At 46.9% G+C, this 23,923-nt stretch overlaps 1 protein-coding gene across 2 annotated transcripts in view; it reads right to left on the reverse strand.

Annotated features, from left to right (window-relative positions):
* LOC146859062 (claudin-4-like) overlaps window positions 1-23,923 on the reverse strand; it is a 301,468-nt gene that overhangs the window by 80,412 nt on the left and 197,133 nt on the right. Inside the window, exon 1 of one of the 2 annotated variants that reach the window (XM_085649712.1) lies at window positions 6,414-6,496. The exons of the other annotated variant lie outside the window; for it this stretch is intronic. The gene's annotated coding sequence lies outside the window, so the exon portion shown is untranslated. Of the gene's footprint in view, window positions 1-6,413; window positions 6,497-23,923 lie in introns of those variants that run through there. 2 annotated transcript variants of the gene reach the window in all.

Here is a 23,923-nt window from a genome sequence, read left to right on the forward strand (position 1 = left end):
AGACCCATTGCCCCCAGATGGAAGCTGTCGTTGACAGAAGTAAAAAGTTCATGACAAATCAACAGACCAATGGATGAAGAGGTCTGCCTGAATGCCCCTATATGTAAGTATATTATATATAATATGTAGATATAGATAAATAATTTAAATGAAATCATAAGATCTTGGCTAATGCAACACCTAAACGATGAGACAGTCATGTCAGGTCTTGCTTGATACACCTTCAGACAGACCTCTAACACAAATGTATGTGGAAGCCGTATTGTATAATGTACCATTGGGGGAGATTCTAACCTCTCCCCATACCCTGACAGGGTAAATCAATCTCCCTGGCTTTGCCTGCTAGGTGGAAATTGTCCCACTCCTTTCAAAGGTCACCAGACACCACTGCCCGATAATTTGTAAAGGGCCTTCTGAGGTTCTCAAACCCTTTTAAAGTCCGCTGTTCCCTGTTCCAGCAGGCAACCTGACATCCAACAGCGCTAGGAGTCCTACAGGTCTACAGACACCTCTAGAGGGGAAAGCCTACGAGAATTACCCTAAAGTCCAACATAGATTGTATTTATTGGGGTTTGATATGATTGAGGGCCACGTGGTAAAGGACAGCAGAAGGTTGCACAGGGTTTAAAAAGTGGTGCAGTGGTCTACGTAGAGATACAGGTGTGGAGATCCCAGACACGGGAACTGGGGTGGATTCTTCTGTGCAGCATAAGGAAGTATTCTACAAAGTGTGGAGCATGATACCAGATACTTTGAGGCAATAATATTTGTCATTCAATGACAGAAAAGTGAGCCAAAGGCAGCAGTGAAAAGTAGAAAGAATTTTCTCAGCAGTTTCTTGTTTAGTTTCGGCCTGAATATCACCCAGCAACAGCTGAGGCTACTTCCGCGTTCTGGGACCTTCAAAAAAGCGACTTCCTTGTTTTGAAAGATAAATAAAATAGACCATTGATGCTCCATTCAAGCAGCTTGAATAGTTATAGCTGACTCCTTTTGACTGTTGTTACACAATGGCTTGCAAGTCGAAGCCCCTGGTTTACAGCCAGGCAGGAGATTCATTAAAGCACAGTTTCATACGGACAGACAGGACAGGCAGGGCAGAGTCTACCTGTGCAAGACACAACTTTATACCAAGAGAGTTGTTTTCCAGGTATTTTCACTCCAAAGATTCTCTACATAATGTTAGATCTTCAATTGTCCTATTCACCACTCCAGGCCCTTTTGGGCTTTCCGAAGGACCTTCCGAAGCAAACCCAAAAATATGCTGCCCTGGCATTATTACTAGCCGAGCGAAGAGAAGCGATGGGATGGGCAGGGACCCATACTCACTAGCAAAGGCTGGATTAGAAACCTATGTATTGTAATGCTAATATGCATGCGTACTCCTCCATGCTACCCTGCACCTCGCGCCCCAGAGATATATGGTCTCTTCTACGTCCATAATTATTGGCCACAAACACCCCGGATGATGGAGAACAGAGTGATTGTGCTTTGAACTGGACGTGATTGCGGGACTTAGTTATGCTTGATCATCTGTTGATTTCTGGCTTCACCGGTAACTGTGTAGTAGTCCATTCATGGGTTAAATCAGGGCTTTAAGTGGGCCGGGTCTGTCTGGGTCTGAGCACCGGCAGTTTTGGGGGCCCTCGAAACGGGTCTCTATCGGGCTCTATTTTCGTGGCTACTAAAGGTAGTCCGTTCTTTTTTTTTTTTTTCGGACCCGTTTTGAGGGCCCCAAAAAAAACTGCCGGTGCTCAGACTGGTAACCTGAGCCCGTCTCCCTTCGCCATCTTCCACTTTGCTGAACTAACTTGCTCAGTGGTCACGGCCTGACGTCCACGGCACGACGGCATGACGTCATGCCAGGTGAGCTTTGTTGGAGGAAGGGAAATCCTTTAAGAGAGCCATTTTCTTTCGGGATTTCCCTTCTCTTCTGTTTTTCGTGCGGGAGAGCAACGTCGTGGTGGTGCCAGCGCGGCCGTGGGACAAATCCAGGACCAGGAGCATGAGAAGTTGTGTGGCTTAGTCCAGCTGTGTAGCGTGGGTTACCAGCCCCTGGGGCAAGGCAAGTATCCTTCCACTTTTATTTTAAAACTGTGCCCTTGTACTGCACACTGTTATTACTGGTTCCAGGAAATGTATAGTTTAGCAGCCCCCTTCTCCAGCTCTGCCAATGAACCTCAATCATGCTGGACAGTAGCAGGAACACCCCGCTATTCACATATAGAGAGCGGTGTCTGTGCACCTCAAACCTAAACCGCAGCTTGACTTGGTACTTCGGCCTCATGGGTGGGACAGACAGGGCGAGGGGTGGGTGGAGAGTATTCAGTTGCACTTGCGGCGAGGACCGCGCCATCTAAAGCACTAAAATAAATATACATCTTATGAGGGCTTGGGAGGGGGGGGGGCACTACGCCACTGGACTCTTACGTAGAGGTACAGAAATATTCAAGCAACCGCAAATCTGGGCCTATTTGCCCATTCTCTCCTCGGCCCCTCTTCGTGGCCAACTCCTCGCGTCTGCATCAGTTGCATAGCCGGAGACAACACGGCTCAGGGGCGAGGAGAATACAAAGGGACGTGCACAGAGCGGGCTTGTTGGTGGGGTGCTGGGGTAGAAGAAGATATCTGCGAGGGGAGAAACGAACATGTTTACATCTTTACATGTTTTTTAAAGTGTTTGGTATTTTTATGGGTTATAAATATACCTTTTTGCCTATTTTATTATCCTTTGCTGGATGCGACTTCATGATTTTCTTAAGCACACAGTGCTAGTTATTTTGATTTAGACCACGCCCCTACTCGGATAGGCCACGCCCCTTCAAGACATTAACCACGCCCCTTTTAGAGCACCCCCAGTTTTTTTTCCCACTTAAAGCACTGGGTTAAATGTGTCAGTTCTCTGTATGAGTTACATTACAAAACTGTATGACAGTGGCTGATGACCTGCTGTAATGTTTTATATGAAAATCTTACAAATTTAAAATTAAAAAAAGAATAGATATTTCAATGCCAAAGTTTTTAATTTTAAGCAGAAAGTAATTAGCCATTTTTGGGTGCATTTTATTTGGAGTTTCAGACTCCTGGTTTACTCTAGCTCTTAATGGTTTTTAGACTGATATCTGGTGGATTCTCTATCTCCGATTCTATATTTGGCTCTCTAGTTTTGTCGTTTTAGAGTCCTAAGTTCTGCAGCGGCCCTAAGCCCGGAACCAGATCCAAGTCATTGTTTGTGCGTGATTTCAGAAGGGGTTTGTAGGTTCAGAGGTAATTCACTCACATCATTGGCCTCTCATCTAAACTAAGGGGCATATGTACAAGCACCTATCTCCACCACAACGTCTCTTTTATCGACGTTGTGGTGGCGATAGGGGCTGCGCCATATTTACAAGGCAGCGTTAAGCCACTTAAGGTGGTTTAACGCTGCCTTGTAAATAAGGACCCTTTCACGCGATGGTTAGCGTGAAAGGGGAGTGGAGTGGGTGTTGCGGTGGGCGTTCCACCGCAATACCCATTGTGTTTGACGCTGCCCCCCATGTACAAGGGTGGCTTACATAGGAGGCAGTGCCAAAATTAAGACCAGGAAAACCCTGGTCTTATGTTGGCAAAACGAGGAGAAATGCATTATTTCTCCTCGTTTTTGCTTTTTCCATGTGTGCTGTCAGCACACATGGGAAAAGCAAAATGCAATGGATTGTTTATGTAGAGGAAGGTGATCCTTCCTGCACATAAACAATCCTTTAAAAAAATTCAGTTTTGTGACTTTCATGTGTGCTGCATGAAGCAGCACACATGACAGTGACAGAATGGCATTTTAGGATTGTTTATGTGCAGGAAGGGGCACCTTCCTACACATAAACTATTCTCCCCTGCACGCTGACACCCTTGCACTATGGTGCATGGGTGCCTGCGTTGGTGCTAAGTTGCTAAACTTAGCGCCATCGCAAGGGGAAACGCAGGGCTGCACCATATCCTTGTAAAGATGGTGCAGCCTTGCGTTTTTGAAGTTGCGGACAAAGGCATTAGGCCAGGAAGGCTAACGTCTCTCTCCGCCACTTCCTTGTACATATTCCCCTTAGTGTCTGTACATTTGGCTAGTTTGTTTCATTATCTGTAAAGTGCAAAACCACGATCTGATCACAGTGTTTAGCATGCAAGGAAGATCAATGAAAACATGAGCCAACAACTACCCAAAATAAATCAACTAATCAAAGAAATAAGTAACCTCAGCGGGGCATACTCCAGACTTATTCACGATATCCTTTCATTGTCTGGTGTTTGTTTCTCCCCAACTTTGGTCTGAGCGATTCTTAGCACCGTGCTGCAGACACTGCTCGGTGCCCCGCAGCCAAACCACTAAGATCATTCACTTTTGTTATCTTGGGTTGAAAGTGAACATCTGCACCTGGCTCTAAAAGATACATGACAGTGTCAGGAGAGTGCATGCTGGGGCCATCACACAGCTGAGCGTGATACTGAACAACCGGCATAGTATGACAGAGCAGGGCTTGCAGGTATATGTCTCTCTCTGTTCTCTCTCTGAGGTGCAGACAGGCACGCCCTGGAAAATCCCCAACCCAGACTCACATCCTGAGCGAGGTCCTACCTAACAGGCTGGTCATGGGGCCCGCGAAACTGTCCGCCATATTTGGCCGTCATAGGACCATCTATTACTATTACAACCGGGAGACCAGGTGAGTCACAGTCCTACTCTGGCAGCTGAATGGTTAATCACCTTCTCTCACTCAGACCGTCTCTGGAAACTAGAGGGTTAATCAACTCTCTCCTCTTGGGCCAGCTTATGCAGCAAGGTTAGTCACTTTCCTTCCAGTCACCTTCTCCTACCCAAACAAGCACTGTCAACCACAGGGTTAATCACCTACCTAGGAATATAAATACCTAGTTGAATCAACATCAATTTGCATTAATGACTCTCGTTACATCACCTGAAACTCTCATCCCGTGGCGAGAGGACACATGAGGTATGCAAGTCAATCTATTATAAATATGGTACAACGTCCCAAAGACAAACAAGCACCCACCCCTAAACAAATGAAGACATATAATTCCGCAACTTTCCAATGAAGCCTGAGTTCCACAAAACAGTGGTGCAACCACAACGCAAAATGTTAGTAAATCAGGGCCCAGTTCTCTCTATATATCAAAGTTTACGTATGGCGCAAATCAAAATAGAGACTTACATCAACTTATTTACCATAGTAAAAGCCTGCAGAACCAGCCGAAAATAGTGCAGAATCAACCAAGCACCCGCCAACTCTTAGTGAAAAAATCCATGATTCACACATCGACAAAAAATGAATTGAGCTGATTTCACCACCGCCAGCATTTGAGCAGCAACAGATACATCATTATTTACAGACACCAGGGCAGAGAGCCCGCACACAGGGAAACCAGACGGCTAGAGAACATTGGCTGACTCGACCCATCTGAACATCCTTAGCACTGGGTCTGATGATGCTAAACAATGTTACCATTTACATGGGATCATTTTCCAGAGTCCAATGGCATCTACTTCAGGATCATCTCCCAACTTATGGTTACCCTCTGAGATCAGGAAAGTGAGCCTGGGAAGGAGCAGGCAGAGCGCAAGTGGAGAAGAGGATATTCTGAGGAGGAACATGTGGCTTTCAAAATACAGCATAGGCATTCTAAATCATGCTTACCTGTTGCCAAACTGCCTTCATATTTTGTGCCCGTTTTACCACTGGAGAGATATTACAAAGACCAGGTGTCTGCACATGATGATGTAGCGCCTCATATACTTTAGGCAGTGGTGGCTGGCATCTACATGGAGTGGGGCACGCACGCATATAAAATAAAAATATAAAAAAAAACACTTACCTTACTCGAGACGACCTCCTCGCTCCGTACATCTTTGTCGCTATTGCAGCCCGGCCACCAAGAAACTCCCTTGGCCAATCAGGGCGCTGCTCTCACTAGCATGAGAGCAGTATCCTGATTGGAGGGAGCAGTCTCACTCAGCTCTCCACAGTGCCTTACATGCACGTGCTCTAACACAGCTGTCCTCAGACAGCTGGGTTAGAGATGTTTAAAGTGCGCATGTGTGGCTTCGCCGTCACAAGATGGTCGGCCAGAAAGACATGCGCTCTTTAAACAATGCATACACTGCCCACCCTATTTCCTGCTGCGGTCACTCAGAAGCAGCCCCGCCCCCATCCTGATGCTCTGTTTGGGACGGGGATGAAAAATATAATGGTAATAAATGACCTTTTTATTTTTCATCTCAGGGCATGTAAGTGGAGTCCCGCTCCCCCGCTCCAACGGAGAAGCCGCCCTGACATTAGGGGTTACAATGAGGCCCTCCTTTGATAGAAGTTCACACATGCAGCATAGGGAGAGAGAGGGCGAAAGCAGCACACGTGCTGACTTACCCACTAGAGTCTTGCCACCCAGTCCTTTACCGCGCTGGTCTGCCACTTCATGGCTGTGTGCAGCATTCTGCAGGACCAGAGGGCTCCTGAGCCAGAATTACCACATGTCTGGGAGGCGGTGCTCCTTCCTCTCTGCTGCACCCAATGTTTAATCCTGCTATTATTAGACCTGGCTACAGCCAGATTTAGGCGTATGCCAGAGATCCTGTCGGCAGCACAACATATATATACGGAGAGTGGCTTTGGCTCAGGCCCCTTAAACCATTCAACCATTTATGTGAGTGGGCCAGCCCCCTTGGACCATTGTTTCAAGACAGTGGCAATGCCATTTTGGATCAGGCCTCAGGAGCGTTTCAGTCTTAGCACTCGTTTTTGGATGGTGGGAATGTTATTCCGCTGCCGCAAGAGTGCCTCCCATGCCAGTGCATGAATGCTGAAGGAAAGCATCCGCACGCTGCAGTGGGGGCAGAGCTGTGCTCCTAGAAGTCTTTCCACTTTCATGTTGATGCTGCGCCAATTGTCACTTTGCAACTAAAAGTGGTTTTGCATCTAATATGTTTTTGTCCCTAAATGAGTAACCACACTTCCGCTTACTGTGCTCCAAGGATGAGCATGAACCTAGCTGATTTGGCTGCAAAAAGTGATTTGTGGCGCATGGGAATCAGTGTGTTGTCAATCTAATGTGATGTCACTGATGCACAATGATTTCGTTCTTTAAAGCAATACCACATACTGCTGACTTGGCATTAAGATAATTTTGCACCTACATTTGATTCTTGGCCCTAAATCTGTTTTTGTGCCTAAACCTGTTTCCACATTCCTGTTGATGTTGCTCCAAGGGTGATTTTGTACCTAACTGTGTTTTTGCATATAGTTGTGTTTCTGAGCCGAAACGCATTTTTGCACCTAAGGGTGTTTCCGAACGCCTGCTAATGTTGCTCAAATGGTGACTTCACACCTAAAAGTGATTTTGCCCCTGAATGTGTTTTTTGCTTAACATTCGATTTTGGCTCCTATAACTGTGTTGATGTTGTATCAAGTGTGCACTTCTACCCATATGTTATGTGTCTTCCTCAAAGTGATTCCACAATCCTTCTGATGATCCCTCTGGATCCCAAGTGTATACACTGAAGCTCTGTTGGAAAACTGACTATGGTACACGAGACTGAGATGTATAAAGTGCAAAGTCTCCGGCTTTGTAACTTTGCCAGTTTGTTTTAACTCTACGTACTTATAGAGGTGCGAAGTTTGCAAACTGGAAAAAATGAAATATGGTCAATTTAAGCAATCCTGGTAGCAGCAGCTAATGTTCTTGCTGCCTCGTGCAACCTCTTAGGGCACTGGGGAGCTACCACCACCGGGCCACCACCACATGTCCCCTTATGCGAATGCCACCCCAAGGAAAACACAGTGCAGACACTGCTGCCATCCTCTCTTTTGTTTGTGCCCCCCAAGCAAGGTCCAGCTGCAGCATTTTCTCACCCATCAAGGCAAGCAGTTCTGGTATTCTCTCCACCACGATGCTCAAAGTGCCATGGCCACTATCCGCCCACCAGAAAAGCCCCTTCCACCTCTGTCCCAACACCGCATGACGCCTTGCAGCTCTCACATGCCTTCCCTTGAATCCTGTTGGAGATGCAGGCAGGAAACCATCATAATGACCATATCATACCCTAGGGACAGTGTACCCTCTGTGGAGCATCCTGGCCAAGAGCCCATCAGCCATTTGCAGGTGGGCGTCATTAGTCGCTCCACCGTGGAGGGGTGGGGGACCAAAGAAGTGGGTCATGACCGGAAGTGATCATGAATTATGTGACAGAGGGGAGGGGGCAGAGTAGAACCCTTTAAAAGTGGGCGACCCCCCCAGTGACCCCCTTCTTTGTCCCCTGATGTGCTACGGGAGCTGGATTGAATGTTTGCCACCCACCACAACATATCTACATGGGTGCCCATCGTAGTCGTGTAATGACACTAATGCTTGAGGGCACTAAGTTGCCCAGTTAGCCGCCTCGTTTGTGAGAAGCCTTTCAGGGGTAAGGCTGGTTGGAAGGAGGGCTAACCTGCTGGGGGCCCTACCCTTCTAGCCCTACCTCAGGTACCCCGGAGATTATGTGGGGCATGACCAAGAGTCCAATGTGCTATGCTGTATGGGCAGGGACCAATGCGCTATGCGGTCTCTGGAGATGTATGGAATGTGTGATGGGAAAGTTTATCACCTGGTCTTTCTCTACTATGTTGCCCCCAAATGGGGATGTAAATAGGATATGTACAATGCTGTGTTCAGGTTTGCTGTGTACTTAGCAATATTTTCTATTGTGTAATGTAATTTGTTTACAGTGGTTTATACCACCTTCTTTCATGTGGAGTAAATTTGCCATGTCCTAACAAAAGAAGTTGAGTCTGTTGCCTTTGTGGGGGCGCGAGGGGACCACACAGTTTGTAAGGGTGGTTGACCCCCATCTCCATTGCACCAGTGAGCGCACTATGAAGTAGGAAGTAATGTTGTGTCCTTTTCCTGCCTGCAGCGCCCCCGGCTTTAAAGGTAAGCTGGTTTCCTCTATGGATGCGCAACCCAACGGACCCCGTGAATCGAGTGAAGTTAGGAAACTACACCCTTCTTCCTATTTGGTGGGAAAAGTAAACACTTTTCCCAGTGCTAGTCTACAGAATCTCTAAACACACCAGAGGGCTGATATTACGGACATTTGTACAGCACAATTCTACCATGTATATAGCTTCACGGCATTCCTAGTGTGCTGGGGCCTTTCTGGAAAGTTCAGGGCTTTCTCACTGACAAAAATAATAGCAGTCGGGTATCTTTGTGGCTGTTCTGTGTATTTTTAAGGGAGTTTTGTTGTGGTCAGTGTTGTTTCCTGTTGATTTAATGGAGGACTGTGTGTCTAAGATGCCATCAAGGTCTTGCATCACGGCTTATGTGCCTTAGTAAAAAACCCCTTGCCTCGGAGTTCCATAAGCTTATCACAGAACTAGTTCTTCAGCCTCGTTCCTTTATATGGTCATGTAACTGCTCCGTGACTTCTATGTCCGACTCGTGTTTGGCAGGAGTATCTCGTATAGATCTATTGTTTGTATCCATAGTATAGTCTTAACTCCCAAAGGGAGATGCTTCTTCTTTTTCCAATATTGTGGATTTTTATTAAAATTCTTCACAATGCTAATTAGTTGTATCAATTAATAATTGTCCTCTAGCCCAACGACAAGCCTCACCAACGTTCTCTATACCTTCACCCTTCCGCGTGGAGCCCGTCTTAACCCAAGTTGCAGCACTAGCAGGCATCGATGTCATAAGAAACATGTTACATAGTGAGACGTTAGTCATCCAAGGGGACCACAGTGTTGGAATTCTAATATGTTATTCAAGTATGATGGACCTCCTGCTTCCTTCTGGCTAGTCGGTTCTATACTGTGACCACTAACTACTGAATTCTGACCATCATCCTTCCAGGGCTTCTCCTGGAAATCAAAATGCTGTATGCCTTCTCTTACCATCCGCCTTGTGACACTTTGCAGAGCGATTCATGGAGCTTATTAAAAAGACCAAGTTGGTTTCTTGAAGAAATATTCTATCATCGTCAAGGGAGGATACCATTTTATACAATTTTAAGTGCTATTATTCTTGTACTCAGTGAACCTATTTCCTGTATGTTGAGAGTGAGTATTATAACCATCAGGATATTGTTCAAAGACACAAATTAAATATCCTGTGCTTTTTCAAAGAGGGTGATGGACCCACCCCCACACTAACCCAACAGAGACACCCTGGAAGCTCCAACAACTCTTTCCTACCCTCTCTCTTCGTCAATATCCCAACTCTCCTTCTGGCTGCAAGTCCTCTTTTTCCCACTAACCAAACTAGAGCCAAATACGAAGCCCTACCCCCCCGTCTTTCATTATGGCATTTAACGCTGTCCTCCCGTAGCTTGTGGACTCACATAATCCACCGCTGAGCTCCACTCAGTTAAAGTATTTGCCACCCAAACCACACCGCATAATCTTTCACCGTGTAATTAAGGTTTAAATGCTGCAGGTGTTAGCAAATTTGCCTTCCATAAAAAGAAAAGGACTGCGCTAAGATCATCTTCTTGAAAAATGTCTATCTTCTGAAACTCAGTAAAGGTTTAAGCCAGCATACTGCATTATGTACTCCTCATAATACTTGCTCTCCAGATCCATTACGTTCCTCTAATTCCATTAACCGCATCTACAAACTCCTGTCCATCCTGTGTCTCTTGTAACAAGCATCTTTCAGGGCCTGCCCTAAGGGAACCAACCTAGCCACCAACCTAGCCACTTCTGTGCTTTGAGTTGTATCAGAAAGGAGACCCAGACCTGGTGAAGCAATCAACTTAGAATCACCTTCTCACTAAAAGGAGAGACCAAGCATCTTCAGTTGCATCACAGTGACCTTTGTTCGAGTTTAATTTTGATAGGCTGAAGCCACTGTCATCTATATAGGTGAGATTTTCGCAAAGTTGTGATTCGGAGTCTGTAAACCAACACTCTCCAGCTAATCTCTTTGGCCATGGCTAAAAATGCTTTGTTCATGTTATATGAGAGGACTTTAACATTTTGTTGTTGTTACTTTGTCTTCTGCCCACACTATGCTCTCTATGTATGATAATATTGCCAACTCAAGGTCATTTTGAATACAAATGTAGGGCCACATTTACAAGCCTGTATCGCCACAGGAACATCACTTTTAATGACGTTTCTGTGGTAATAAATCCTTCGCCTTATTTACAAGGTTGAGTCAAGCCACTTAAAGTAAATAAGGGCCCTTTCATGCTACACTTGGTGTGAAAGGGGTGTTCAGTGGGTGTTGCAGTGGCCGTTCTGCTGCAACACCCATTGACTTTGACACTACCCCCTATTTACAAGAGTGGCATAATTAGGAGGTCATGCCAAAATTAAGATCAGGGAATACCTGGTCTTAACATGGCCAAACGAGGAGAAATGCTTACTTTCTACTCATTTTTGCTGTTTCTATGTGTGCTGCATTGTGCAGCACACACAGAAACAGCAAATTGCCATGAACGATTGTTCATGTGCAGGAAGGTGGCCAATGCAGCACAGATAGGCGTTACAAATAGCCATTCTGGTTTGTTTATGTGCAGGAAGGGACACCTCCCTGCACATAAACAAGAATTCGCCTGTGTTGGCCCTAGGCAGCTAGATTTAGCGCCCCCGTTAGGGGGAAACGCAAGGGTACGCAGCATTTTGGTGAATATGGCGCATCCCTGCATTATCGATATGGCGGAGCATGGAGTTAACAATGATGATTAATGCCACGCTTCTCCATACCCTTGTGAATATGCCCCGTAGAGTGCCTTAATGAAGAGATCAATACTTGAGCCTCCTGTATCTTCTTTACATTTCTGTATGAGATCTCCCTGGAAGAGATTCTGTAAGAATGCATTTATGCATCCGCTGCTGCCAGGAGTTTTTCCATGTTCGGGAATGCCGATGTGACATCTGTCAGCGCAGTTTCTAGAGTGTTGGTCCAGCCTCCCACCTCAGTCACATTTTCTGGACTCTAGGCCAAGTTTCTTGCAGTTTCTGAATTTCTGCCATCATCATCGTAAGAAAAATATTTGTAACAGGTGATCCTTTGGAGGTCAGGGTGACATCGTTTTGTTGGACAGTCTTGTGGCTTGTTCTTCCTTTTATCTTTCCTCCATTGAGTCTCTTTTATGTTATGTGTATTTGTAGGCGTACTATCACCCGCAAGAGTTTCCTGGCACTGAGCTGGTGTGTGTGCCTAGCCCTGCCTATGCTAGCCCTGCCGTTGCTGATGTGTGTGCCTAGCCCTGCCTATGCTGATGTGTGTGCTAGCCCTGCCTATGCTGATATGTGTGCTAGCCCTGCTTATGCTGGTGTCTGTACTAGCACGGTCTATGCTGATGTGTGTACTAGCCTTGCCTATGTTGGTGACTGTGCTAGCCCTGCCTATGTTCGTGTGTGTGCTAGCCCTTCCTATGCTATTGTCTGTGCTAGCCCTGCCTAGGCTGATGTGTGTGCTAGCCTTTCCTATGCAGGTGACTGTGCTAGCTCTGCCTATGCTGATGTGTGTGCTAGCCCTGCCTATGCTGGTGTGTGTGCTAGCCCTGCCTATGCTTATGTCTGTGCTAGCCCTGCCTATGCTGGTGTCTGTGCTAGCCCTAGCTATGCTGGTGTGTGTGCTAGCCCAGCCTATGCTTATACTGCTATCATCCTCCTCCGTCACCTCACAAGGTCCCGCTGCTGGCAACATATTTTAGCCCTACACCTTTCCCCAGGGTATGTTCCCACTGCTGTGATCCTCCCCTTTGTTTGTGCCCTCAAAGCAAGGTCCAGCTGCAGCATTCCCCCACCCATCAAGGCAAGCAGTTCTGGTATTCCCCACACCATCATGCTCAAAGTGCCATGGCCACCATCCACCCACCAGCAAAGCCCCACTTCTACCACTGTCCCAGCACCGCATGGCTCCTTGTAGCTCTCACAGGCCTGCCCTTGAAACCTGTGGGAGATGCAGGCAGGAAATCATCATAATGACCTTATCCTAACCTATGGACAGTGTACCGCCTATGGAAAATCCTGAAATAGGAAGTCATGTTGTGTCCATTTCCTGCCTGCGGCAACCCCAGCTTTAAAGGTAAGCCAGTTTCCTCTAAGGGTGCGCAACCAAAATTCACACAGTGAATCGAGTGAAGTTGGGAAACTACACCCTTCTTCATATTTGCTAGGTGGCTTAACTAAAAAGCCAGGTCTTCAGCTTCTTGTGGAGTTCAAGAAAAGAGTTGGAGGCTCTGATGTGCAGTGGGAAGTCGTTCCACACTTTAGCAGCGATGTAAGAGAATGCCCATCCTCCTGATCTGTCTCTGTGTATGCATGGGATTTGTGCGAGTAGGACTCCTGCTGAGCAAAGGTGCCTGGGAAGGAGATGCAACTGTTCAGGTAGGTGGGGCCTAAGTTGTGCATTCCCTTGAATGTGTGTGTGTGTGTGTGAGAGGCGTTTGAAATGAGCATGTTTATGTATGGGGAGCCAGATGAGCTCCCTGAGGTGCGACGTTATGTGAGTTCTGTCTGGGAGGTTGAAGGCGAGTCTGGCTGCTGAGTTCTGGTTGGTAGGCAGTCTCATGGTAAGTTGCTTGGTGATCCCATGGTAGAGGGTGTACCCATCGTCCAATTGTCTGGTGACAAGGACATGAGTGACGGTTTTTCTATCTTGCTTGGGAGCTATTTGAAGATGCTCCTCAACATCTTCAGGGTGTGGAAGCAGGATTCAGTGACAGCATTGACTTGTGCAGTCATGTCCAGTTTGCTGTCAATGATGGTTCCGAGCTTCCTGGCATGGGTGCTGGGTGTGGATCCGAGTTCAACCAGCCACTAATTGGAGTCCCATGGTTGTGTGTTCTTTCTGAAGATCACTACTACAGTCTTGTTGGTGGTGAGCTTGAGACAGTTGGCTTTCATCCAGTTAGTAACTTCGGTCATACCGGCAGTAAACTTTTTTCTTGTTTTGGGAGTCTTGTCTGAGAGGGAGAGTAGGAGCTGAATGTCAACAGCATAAGAGAGTATGTTGCTGTCGTGTGTGTGCACGGATGACGGACAGAGGGCCAAAGCCCACTTCTCTTCTGTGATGCTTTTCTAGCTGTGGAGGGCAGGTCCAGTGGTAGTGGTCTGCGGTGGTGTTTAGATAGGTATACTGAAACTTATGAGGGTGTGGTCTGTCCAGGCCATTGTTGCTGGGCTGTCGACCATCACGGTATTTGCATCCTCATGATGATGTGTGGGGGGTGCATTTCTAAGTACCAGAGTTTAGATAATCGGGAATTGGTGGTGCCAGTTTCCTCATCTTATTTCCTATTGTAGAAACTAAGAATCAGGATATGTAAGCCTAAGGAATTGCACTGTCACCTAGGGCCATACTGCAAGTTTGCCTTTCTTCTCTATCTGCTCTCTTTTCATGATGTTGCCTACGGTCTTCCATGGCGTACTCAGATTTGCATGTAGGCATGCCACCTGATCGTCTCTGTGTGGCTCTGCTCACCTCAGAGAGTTAATATCCACAGGGTTGTGTGCTAAAGATGTTGTGCCGCTGAGCTCCCTCCAATCTGCTCATTACATTTCAAGAATTCATTCTTCCTTTCCAAGGAAAGTTCATGTCCCTAATGACTTCATTATGATGTACACAAAAGCCTGCTGTGGAAGGTGGCAGACTGGCATGGAACCTTATGCTTACATCTGTTCCCTATTCTGCTTCTTGTGCGGTATGCTTTTATACAACATTCTAATCTCTCTGTTTGTCACTTGTTGCTTTATGTGGACCTGCAGCTTGTGTGTGGGTGCCTGCATTAACGCCTGTTTCTTCCTATTAGACGGAGTTGTCGTCATTTCACCTCCCACTCCGTACTTCTTTTTTTAGCATTTACATTTGGGTGCTGTCACCACTTCCTCTTCACTTTCCTGCAGTGTTTGCTATGTGAGGGGTGGTGGTCCTTTTCTGGGAGATCCCAAACCCCCAATTATCCTTGTCCCAGGCTCCCTCAGCACTTTCTTCCATCAAAGGCTGGAAGATGGATCTAACCCCAACCCTGTAAGCAGATCACCCCACCAGCCCAGGATCCAACCACCCCATTGGCTGTAGCCTTACACATCTCTTCGGCTTCAGCACCTTAGAGATTGGGTGCCAGAGACTTGAAGCTTCTCTTACACCACTATGGGGCATGTTTACAACTAGAGTGGCAGAGCGCTGCGTTAAGCCAAGAAGGTCAACGCCGATCTCTGTCACTTTAGAAATGCAGAGATGCAACGTATTTACAACAATAAGGTGCAGCCCTGCATTTCTCCCTGCGCTGGTGCTAAATTTAGCTGCCTAGCGCCAACACGGTGCAAGGGGGCCTGCGTTTTGAGATATGATTGTTTCTGTGCAGGAAGGTGTCCCTTCCTGCGCAGAAACAATCATAAATGGCGATTTGTAACTTCTATGTGTGCTGCTTGTGCAGCAAACTTAGAAGTTGGAACTCGTCATTTTAAAAATTATTGTTTATGTGCAGGAACGGACACCTTTGTGCACATAAACAATCATACATGGCGTTTTGCTGTTTCTATGTGTGCTGCACAATGCAGCACACATAGAAACCGCAAAAACTAGGAGAAATAAAGCATTTCTCCTCGTTTCGCCTGTTTAAGAACAGGTTTTCCCTACTCTTAATTTTGGTGCTGCCCCATATTACCGCCACCCTTGTAAATATGGGGCAGCGTCAATATCAATGGGTGTTGAGGTGGGACGCCCACCTCAACACCCATTGCCCACCCCTTTCACACTAAGTATAGTGTAAAAGGGTGCCATGTTCACAAGGTGGCGTTAAGCGTTGGCTTTTTTTTTATTAAACAATTTTTATTAATAAAAAGAAAAGAAAAACACAAGGCAATGATAAAGCAATAATTGGGTCCACAGTACAAAGTTACACAATGCAATGTAGATGACGTTCTATAAGCACAGTTCACTCCCTTATGTTTAAGCAGAATAGTAAAGTCCAGTACATCCACTAAGCAACCAGTACGTAGGTGATCAAATGTGCAAACCAGGTACGCACACCAGTTGGCACTTAGTAATCGAGCAATCACCTTATACAGTTCCGGGTGGGGGCATAACATCAATCCCAGGTATGTCCAGTAGTGTATATCATTCATGCTGTAATTCAATTGAAGGAGATAAACAGATATTGCCTCTGTATCTATTCCACTTCCCCCATTTGTGGTCCCATTTCTTAGGGCACCCCCTATGCTTGAACACGATCATTGCCCTATCCATGTCAACCGCCCAATCACGCATATTCGGGCCGCCCCCACTCCCCATTTTTTGCTCAATGTTACGTTTTGCGATTACCCACCCCAGCGATGCCCATGTTATCTCTGTTTGCGTTAAATCCGTGGCATCCCACACATTCAGGAGACACAACTGGGGGGAGGCCTTCAGAGTCTTACCACCCGCTCTCTCCATCTGCTTTGCAACCCTGCTCCAGTATTGTCACACTATTGGGCAGTCCCATAGGATATGGAAGAAGGTGCCCGCTGGTGATATTGCCGAAGGCACAGGGGGTCAGACCTTCTACCCAATTGGAACAAAATCCTTGCGTCTAAGTATCCACGGTGGAGGATCTTCAATTGGACCAGGCGCAATCTCACTGGGATAGCCACTTCTCTGGGAGAAGCCAGTGCATCACGCCAATCCTCCTCATCTAAATCCCCCAGGTTTGCCTCCCAATGCTGCTGCAGACGCAGCACGTGGTCTGGACGATTATTCAACAGCTTTTTATATGTAAGAGATATGGCTTTTTTAGGCATAGGGTCAAGTATCAACCTGTCCTCCAGCGGAGAGGACTCGGGCAGAGGGAGATCCTTGGGTAAGGCAGCTGTGACTGCGTGGCTAATCTGTAAATACCTGAATGTCTCAGTTTGCACTAATTGGTACTTAGTCTTCAGGTCTGCAAAAGTGGCCAGTTTTCCCCTCACCCACATGTCCCCCACTGTCGAGATGCCTATCATGTCCCATCTGCCAAATCCAGGGCACCTGCTGAGTTGACTCAGTATGTCTGGTTCCCAGAGTGGTGTGGCTTTTGTAAGCTTATTGTGCCAGCCCCATTTTCTATTGACTCCATGCCAGACCTCCACTGTGCGCTCAGTGGGTCCCGTGAGGTGAAGCTTGCGGGGGTTTGTGTAAAGTGCCCTATTGTATCCCCCCCGTCCCAAGAGACAGCGGTCTGTACGAAAATTTGGGTCATCGTATTCCCATGTCCCCATTTGTTTATTGCAACCAATTGGGGCGCTTGAAAATAAAGCTGCATGTCAGGCAATGCAACACCCCCATCATACCATCCCATTGTCAGTTTTTTCATGGCTATACGTGAGGCCCGACCATCCCACAGCAGCCCTCACATCACGCTGTCAATACTGGCAAAATAGGTGTCGTGAACCGCATTAGGGGTGTTCTGCAGTGCATATAGAAAACGCGGCAGTGCTAACATCTTGAAAAGTGCCGCCCGTCTCAGGAGAGTAAGGGGAGGGACCGCCAATGCTTAGCGTCAGATCGAAGACGAGTCAGGGGTACTAGCAAGTTTGACTCAGAATAAAGTCGGATCTGGGGTAATATAGATACCGAGGTACTTGAAGCCCCGTGATGCCACTGATATATCATGGACCCTAGGGTTGTGCAGCGGTGCACCCCACAGTACATAAAGTAGGGACTTGGTCTGATTAATAGAATACTCGAGTGGGGGCCAAAGATATGAAATATATGGAGGACCCAGCTGAGGGACCGCGAGGGTGAGGCCAAATATAGGAGAATGTCATCCGCATATAATGAAATACGGTCTTCGTGGTCTTCTGTCCACCTCAGACCCTTGATCTCTGGGTCTCCCCTGACCCAAACAGCCAAGGACTCCAGCACCAGGGCAAAGAGCAGGGGCGACAGAGTGCACCCCTGTCTAGTGCCCCTGTGCAATGGGAATTGCCTAGAAATGTGGTTGTTAACTGTCACATGTGCAGTCAGTTGGGTGTAGAGCAGTTGGATCCAATTGATAAAGTTGGTTCCAAATCCCATCCTTGTCAGTACGGTGAAAAGAAAGTCCCACTTGATGGTATCAAACGCTAGAGATGCGTCCAGTGACAGCAGGGCCGCGTCCTCCCTGATCGTGTCACGTCTGCCCCTGGATCCCATTCAATCGCCTTAAGTTCAAGGCTGTGTTCCTCCCCGACATGAACCCGGATATATCCGGGTGTACTAGCTCAGTAATATAGAGGATAAGTCTGTCGGCCAATAATTTTGCTAGCATTTTCGCCTCAACCGTGAGGAGGGATATGGGGCAATAGGCTCTACAGTAATCTGATGGTGTGTCCTCTTTGTGAATGACCACAATGGAGGCTGTCCTAACTTCTTTCGGTAGGACTCCGACGTCAAAACTTTCGGTATACATTTTCAGTAGGTGGGGCGAGAGCTTGGAGGCTATTGGCTTGAAGAATTCAATTGGGAGCCCATTTGGTCCCATAGCTTTACCTGAACGCATATCCTGAATTGCTTTCTGAATTTCAGCCTCTGTAATGTCGCTCAATAGGGAGTCACTGTCTTGTGTGGACAGGCAGGCGACTTTAATAGTCGACAGGAAGTCCGCAGCCATGGAAGACTGGGACGTCTTGGCAGACGTATATACCGATGAGAAATAAGAAGCGAACGTTTCGGCAATCTGCTGGGGATCACTGAGTTTTTCTCCATCGGTCCCAGATATTGAGTGAACCCACCTGGATGCATGTTCTCTTTTCTCTAACCAGGCCAGAAGTTTACCCATCCATTAACCATGCTCATATATCTTATGGCGGGTGGCATTATATCTTGTTTTGGCCACTTCCGTCAGAAGCTGCTGATAGTCAAGGCACACCATCGCTAGCGAGTGCTGTGCATCTGAACTAGGTGTACATGCAAGGGCTTTTTCCTTGGTCAGGATCTCCTCCTCAAGTTCTGCTATGCGCCTAGTGAGTTCCCTCTTATGTCCTACCATCAGCGATAGGGCTCGGCCTTTCATAACGGCACCGAACGCCCCCCACAACACACAGGCTGACGTGACCGACCCCAGATTTTCCTTAAAATAACAGTCAACTTCTTTGAGCAGTGTTTCCTTAATGTGGGGTACCTTGAGCGCCCAGGGATTTATAGTGAGGGTAGAGCGGTGCTTGGGTTGTCCTAGTGTGAGCGTTGTGAGAACAGGGGAATGATCAGAGACTCCACACGCGAGGCTCCTAGATTCAGTGCAAACATTTATATCTTGAGCGTGAGTGAATACTTGGTTAATGCGCGATGGACTATTGTGGGCCCCAGAGTGAAATGTAAATTGTATGGTGGTAGGGTTAAGCCGTCTCCAGATATCCACTAAGCCCATAGTGGACAGGAACTCAATCAGTTGAGATCCCCCAAGGGGGTTCCTATGAGGTGGGAGGCGATCCCTGGAACCATCTACAGCCAGATTAAATCCCCCCCCCCAGCACCAACAACCCCAGGGGCAAGTCAAGTAGGAGCGCTCCAAGATCCCGCAGCGTGGGACGCTGCAGCCCAGGGGGGACATATACGGATATGACATGGAGAGTCTGTCCCTCCCAGGAGCCAGAGAGCGCTACATATCTACCCTGTTTATCCAACCAAGTCCTGTGTATCATATATGGACATCCCCTGCGTAGGAGCACGCCGACCCCACGAGAACCCGAAGTAAACCCTGAGTGAGCGACCAAACGATATCCCCATCTATTCAGTGCCCCACGTGAGTTACCGATTAAATGTGTCTCTTGGAGAAGGACACTTTCTGGGGCCTGGTGCTTCAGGTACTTGAGAACTATGCCCCACTTAATTTTGTCTCTCAAGCGATTAACGTTCCATGTGAGGAGTAGTGGATGTAGGCGGGCATGTAGTGCGTCAAGAAATCAGACCATGTAGTCATAGAATCTGCTAGTGGACCAATGGACACATCCCTAAGTACTTCCTGTGCTCCCCATAGTGACGCGATAGAATCCTGAATGTGGACATACTGTGCCATAGAGAAGGTGAAGTGCTGCACATAACGATTTGACCCATCAGTGAAAAAGAAAACAAACATTATCATTTCACAAATACAAAAAACAAAACAATTGAAACAAACCCTCCCTCCCCCCAATACCCAACTCCCACCCTTCTTCCCTGCATAAAGGGCACAAAACCACCCGCCACCCCCAACTTACAGAGTGCCTGTCGCCCACCCTCAATATTATCAGGAACGTGATTCAACCCCACTCCCTGGGGCAAGCGTCCCTGTGGAGATAGGGGCAGTAAATATGCTCCTATGTGTTTCCGGTCCAAGACCCTTCCAGTTCGGTCATAAATGCCCATGTCTGCTGGAGTGTTTTTGCCACCAGAGTAACTGCAGTCTGCTCTCCATTAAAGTGTGGCATGACACCAGCATTATAATTGTACCACACATGCATGACAAGCATGTTCTCTTGTGCATGACATTGCCACTAGGGTATATAGCATCCCAATCAGAACTAGCTATATGACAATGCGCTTGCCACATTGATAAGACATAGGAACTTTCTGCAGACGATATGGCTTCTAGGTAACAAACAGCATAAGGAGTGCAGGTGCCGTATGCATAGTGAAGTTATTAAAAGTGCATCTTTAAGCATAATACATGACAACATATAATCTTCTTATATAAGGAAATGCACAATATATGTGGATAAAAAGATGAACAAACTGCATGCCTATTGCATGGTAAACACAAAGACAAACTAATCATTATGCATTACCTAATCACTAGCACTTGGCACTAAAAGAGCCGCGTGTCACCCATCTGCAAAGCGCTTCAGCGCCTCATCCGTGGTAGACAGTGCTAAATAAAAGCCCATACTATATATATCATGTCCAGAAATGCTGGGTACTCGCCATACTTGAAAAGTTATAGCAAAGGGGGCCCTGCCTCTGCAGGTGGTTACTCTGTTTCTCATTGGGCAAATTCAATCCGCGTTTGCGCTGTTTGCCCTACCTTACTTTCCTGTGTGTCATCGAAGGTGGTTATTCCTAAGGTTGTACTAAGGCAGCGATGCAGGGAAGTCAAAGTCGCCAAGCACGTCCACCCAACTGTTCATCTTGGCTACCACCCTGCCACATTTTGTACTCCAAATAAATAAAATGTAATGCAAACTTAATGTCAATTGTTTTCTACTTTTTTCTCACCTGATTAGAGTATGGAAACGCCTTATACTTAGGCTTTCCAGATTATCGTCTTAACAAACTGCAGGTTGTCCAGAACTCTGCAGCTTGAACTCTCTTGAACCTCCCCTCAAGATCTCAGATTTCTCCTCATTTGAGGGCTCTTCATTGGCCCCCAATTAAGAAAAGGATTCTCTTTAAAACACTTGTCCTGGCTCACAAAGCAGTGCAGGCCACTTGAGCAAGCTATCTCAGAGAAAGGGTTAAAGAGTGCGCTCCATATAGAAGTCTCCGATCGCCCACCAGTCGGCTGGTGAAGATCCCTAAAATCCAGTGACCGATTATTGGTGACAGGTCTTTCTCCAATCTTGGGTCAGTTGCCTGGAATAAACTTTCTCTGGACATCAATCTTCAAGAAAAGATTTAAACCTGGATGTTTCAACAGGAATAATTGGGACTGTGCGGGTGCAGATTGCCATGAAGTCAGCGCCGAGACACTCGTTTGAGTAGTTGTGCGCTTTACAAATATCATCATCGTCTCTTCCTCTGACACATTCTCTTTTCCTCCTCTACTAGGCTAGGTCTTCCTCTCCTTCACATCCTCTGTTGCTGATTCCCTCTTGGACTGAGCTATAGAGGATGGGAGGGTGAGAAGACAAGGACAATGAATGTGTTGCTGGCATTTCCACATATAGAACAGCAGGGGTGTGTTTTCTGTTAGACCGGTGCCCACTTGGTATATTCTTGGATGAAGCACCCCACCAGCCCCAGACTTTAATAACCGAATACTGACAATACGTCACAGCGTGGTTTATACAATCGAGTTATGTCTAAATGGACATTAACATGCACAGTAAACTATTTTAAACACATCTCATGCAGCACGATCTTTACATCTTAGAACATGTGTGTGGTCATTTCATGACTTGGAGGTTTCCTGGGACAATTAACATTATCCCCAAAGTTGTCCTTTGTTCTGCAACTTTTCATCAATTTGTCTTAAGCTGGTATTGGTTAATTGCACTTGGCCTTTGTTTCGTTAGCTGACAGGCTCCGTAAGTTATGGTAATTTTACAGCATGTTTAGGCGCTGTTGAAGGCCTTATCTGGAGACAAGAGAAACGTATAATTTGCGTAGGGCAGCAGCTAATGTTTGTGCCTCACTGCTTTCATCGCGGACTAGTGATTTCTCTAGGATGACTTCCTGCTTCAATTACTTACCAGTAATTGCATTACTCTGAGTGCTCTTCGCTCGCTTCTATTCATCACCTCCCTCCCTCCCTCGCAGGTAGTCCAGGCCAACCATTCATTGGTGTTGTGTCGGTTTATGTGGTATTTACAGGAGGAAGGAGGGGGAGGGTAGTTTTTATTGGTGGAGAAAAATCCCGTTGTATGAGTGTCTGGTGAGGCCGGAAGGCCTCAATGTTGTAATTAAGGGAATCGAGGGAGGGGTCGATGAGATAATGGTCGTTCAAATCTGGGAGAAATAGAACTGGTCCAATACAATACCTTAGCCTCACACCTTGCTCAAGTTTGAGTGGGCTGTGTTACCCTGTTGTTTATTTTCACAGTACATTTGTCAATGATGTCCTGTGTAAGCCCAGGGGCGATGACCCATGACATGTTTTTAGAATAAACACTAAAGGGCAGATTTACAAGGCCCTTGCGACACTTTTGCGTCACTTTTCCCATGTTAAAAATGACGCAAAACTGGTGCAAGGGCCTTGTAAATAAGCTCCTATGTTTGTGAGTTCTCCTTAGATTAATTAGTGTGTAAATAGGTTTTGTGTGGATACTCTGTGAGTGTGGTATAGACCTGTGCCTGTGGGCCGCCCCTGCTTCATGTCATACAGCCCTCTGAAATGCCACTTTGCATGACTTTCATGGTGAGTCCTGCCTGATAGGCTGCCCTGGATGCCTTTTGAAAGTCGACCAGACTTGCAGACGTTGTCTCTTTCTAGAGCCATGGAGTGTACGTATGCATTAATGTATGTCGGGTATGTGTGTGCCCCTTTCATCCTCCTTGCTGTGATTCGGGAGGCTTTTGCACATCTGGCCTTTAGTTTTTTTCTGTTGTTTCAGTATCTCTTTTGTTGTCGCTCTGGTGTCTTTTGAGTTTTGAAAGTATGTATTGGCGCTCTCCTGTTGGTCGGCCTGTTCCTGGTGCCTCTCTCTGTTCTCAATATTTCCCTGTCTCTTTTATCTACACATTGGACTCTTCATCCCTCCCACTTTGTTCTCCTTCCATTTCCCTTTACTGCCCCTCCCTCTACTCTTCATCCTCTTCCTCCCCCCCTGTTTTCCAGCCTCAAATTTTATCCAGTTTTCCTGTTTCTTTTCCTTGCTCTACATCTTCTCTTCATTGTCTTCCCACTTCCTTTCTTCCCCCTCACTTCAAGGTGCCTCTCTCTTCTCTTCCTACCTTAACACATTGCTTATCTCCGTCCTCTTGTTCTTTCTCCACTGCCCCTTGCTTTCTTGGTTGTCTCTTCTCTGTTTGCTGCTGTCTCTGCCATGCCTCTCGCCCACCCCTCCCTCCCTCCCTGCCACATTTCTTCCCTTTCCTCTTACCCAGTCACCTCCCTCGCACTCACTCACTCCTTTATTGAGATGCCAGGCCCGGCAGGTGTTGCCAAAGTCAACAGGCTGAGCACATAAACCAATACATTTGTTCCTGTAGTAGCCACTGCGGTGAGCAGGCTGTTTCACTCTCCGCGTTTTACAGCCCGTGTCTCTGACACACCACCTGCCGCCCTCGCGGCCTGCTTCACAGTTCT

This window comes from Triturus cristatus, chromosome 3_2, assembly GCF_964204655.1.
Source record: "Triturus cristatus chromosome 3_2, aTriCri1.1, whole genome shotgun sequence".
Classification (NCBI taxonomy): domain Eukaryota; kingdom Metazoa; phylum Chordata; class Amphibia; order Caudata; family Salamandridae; genus Triturus; species Triturus cristatus.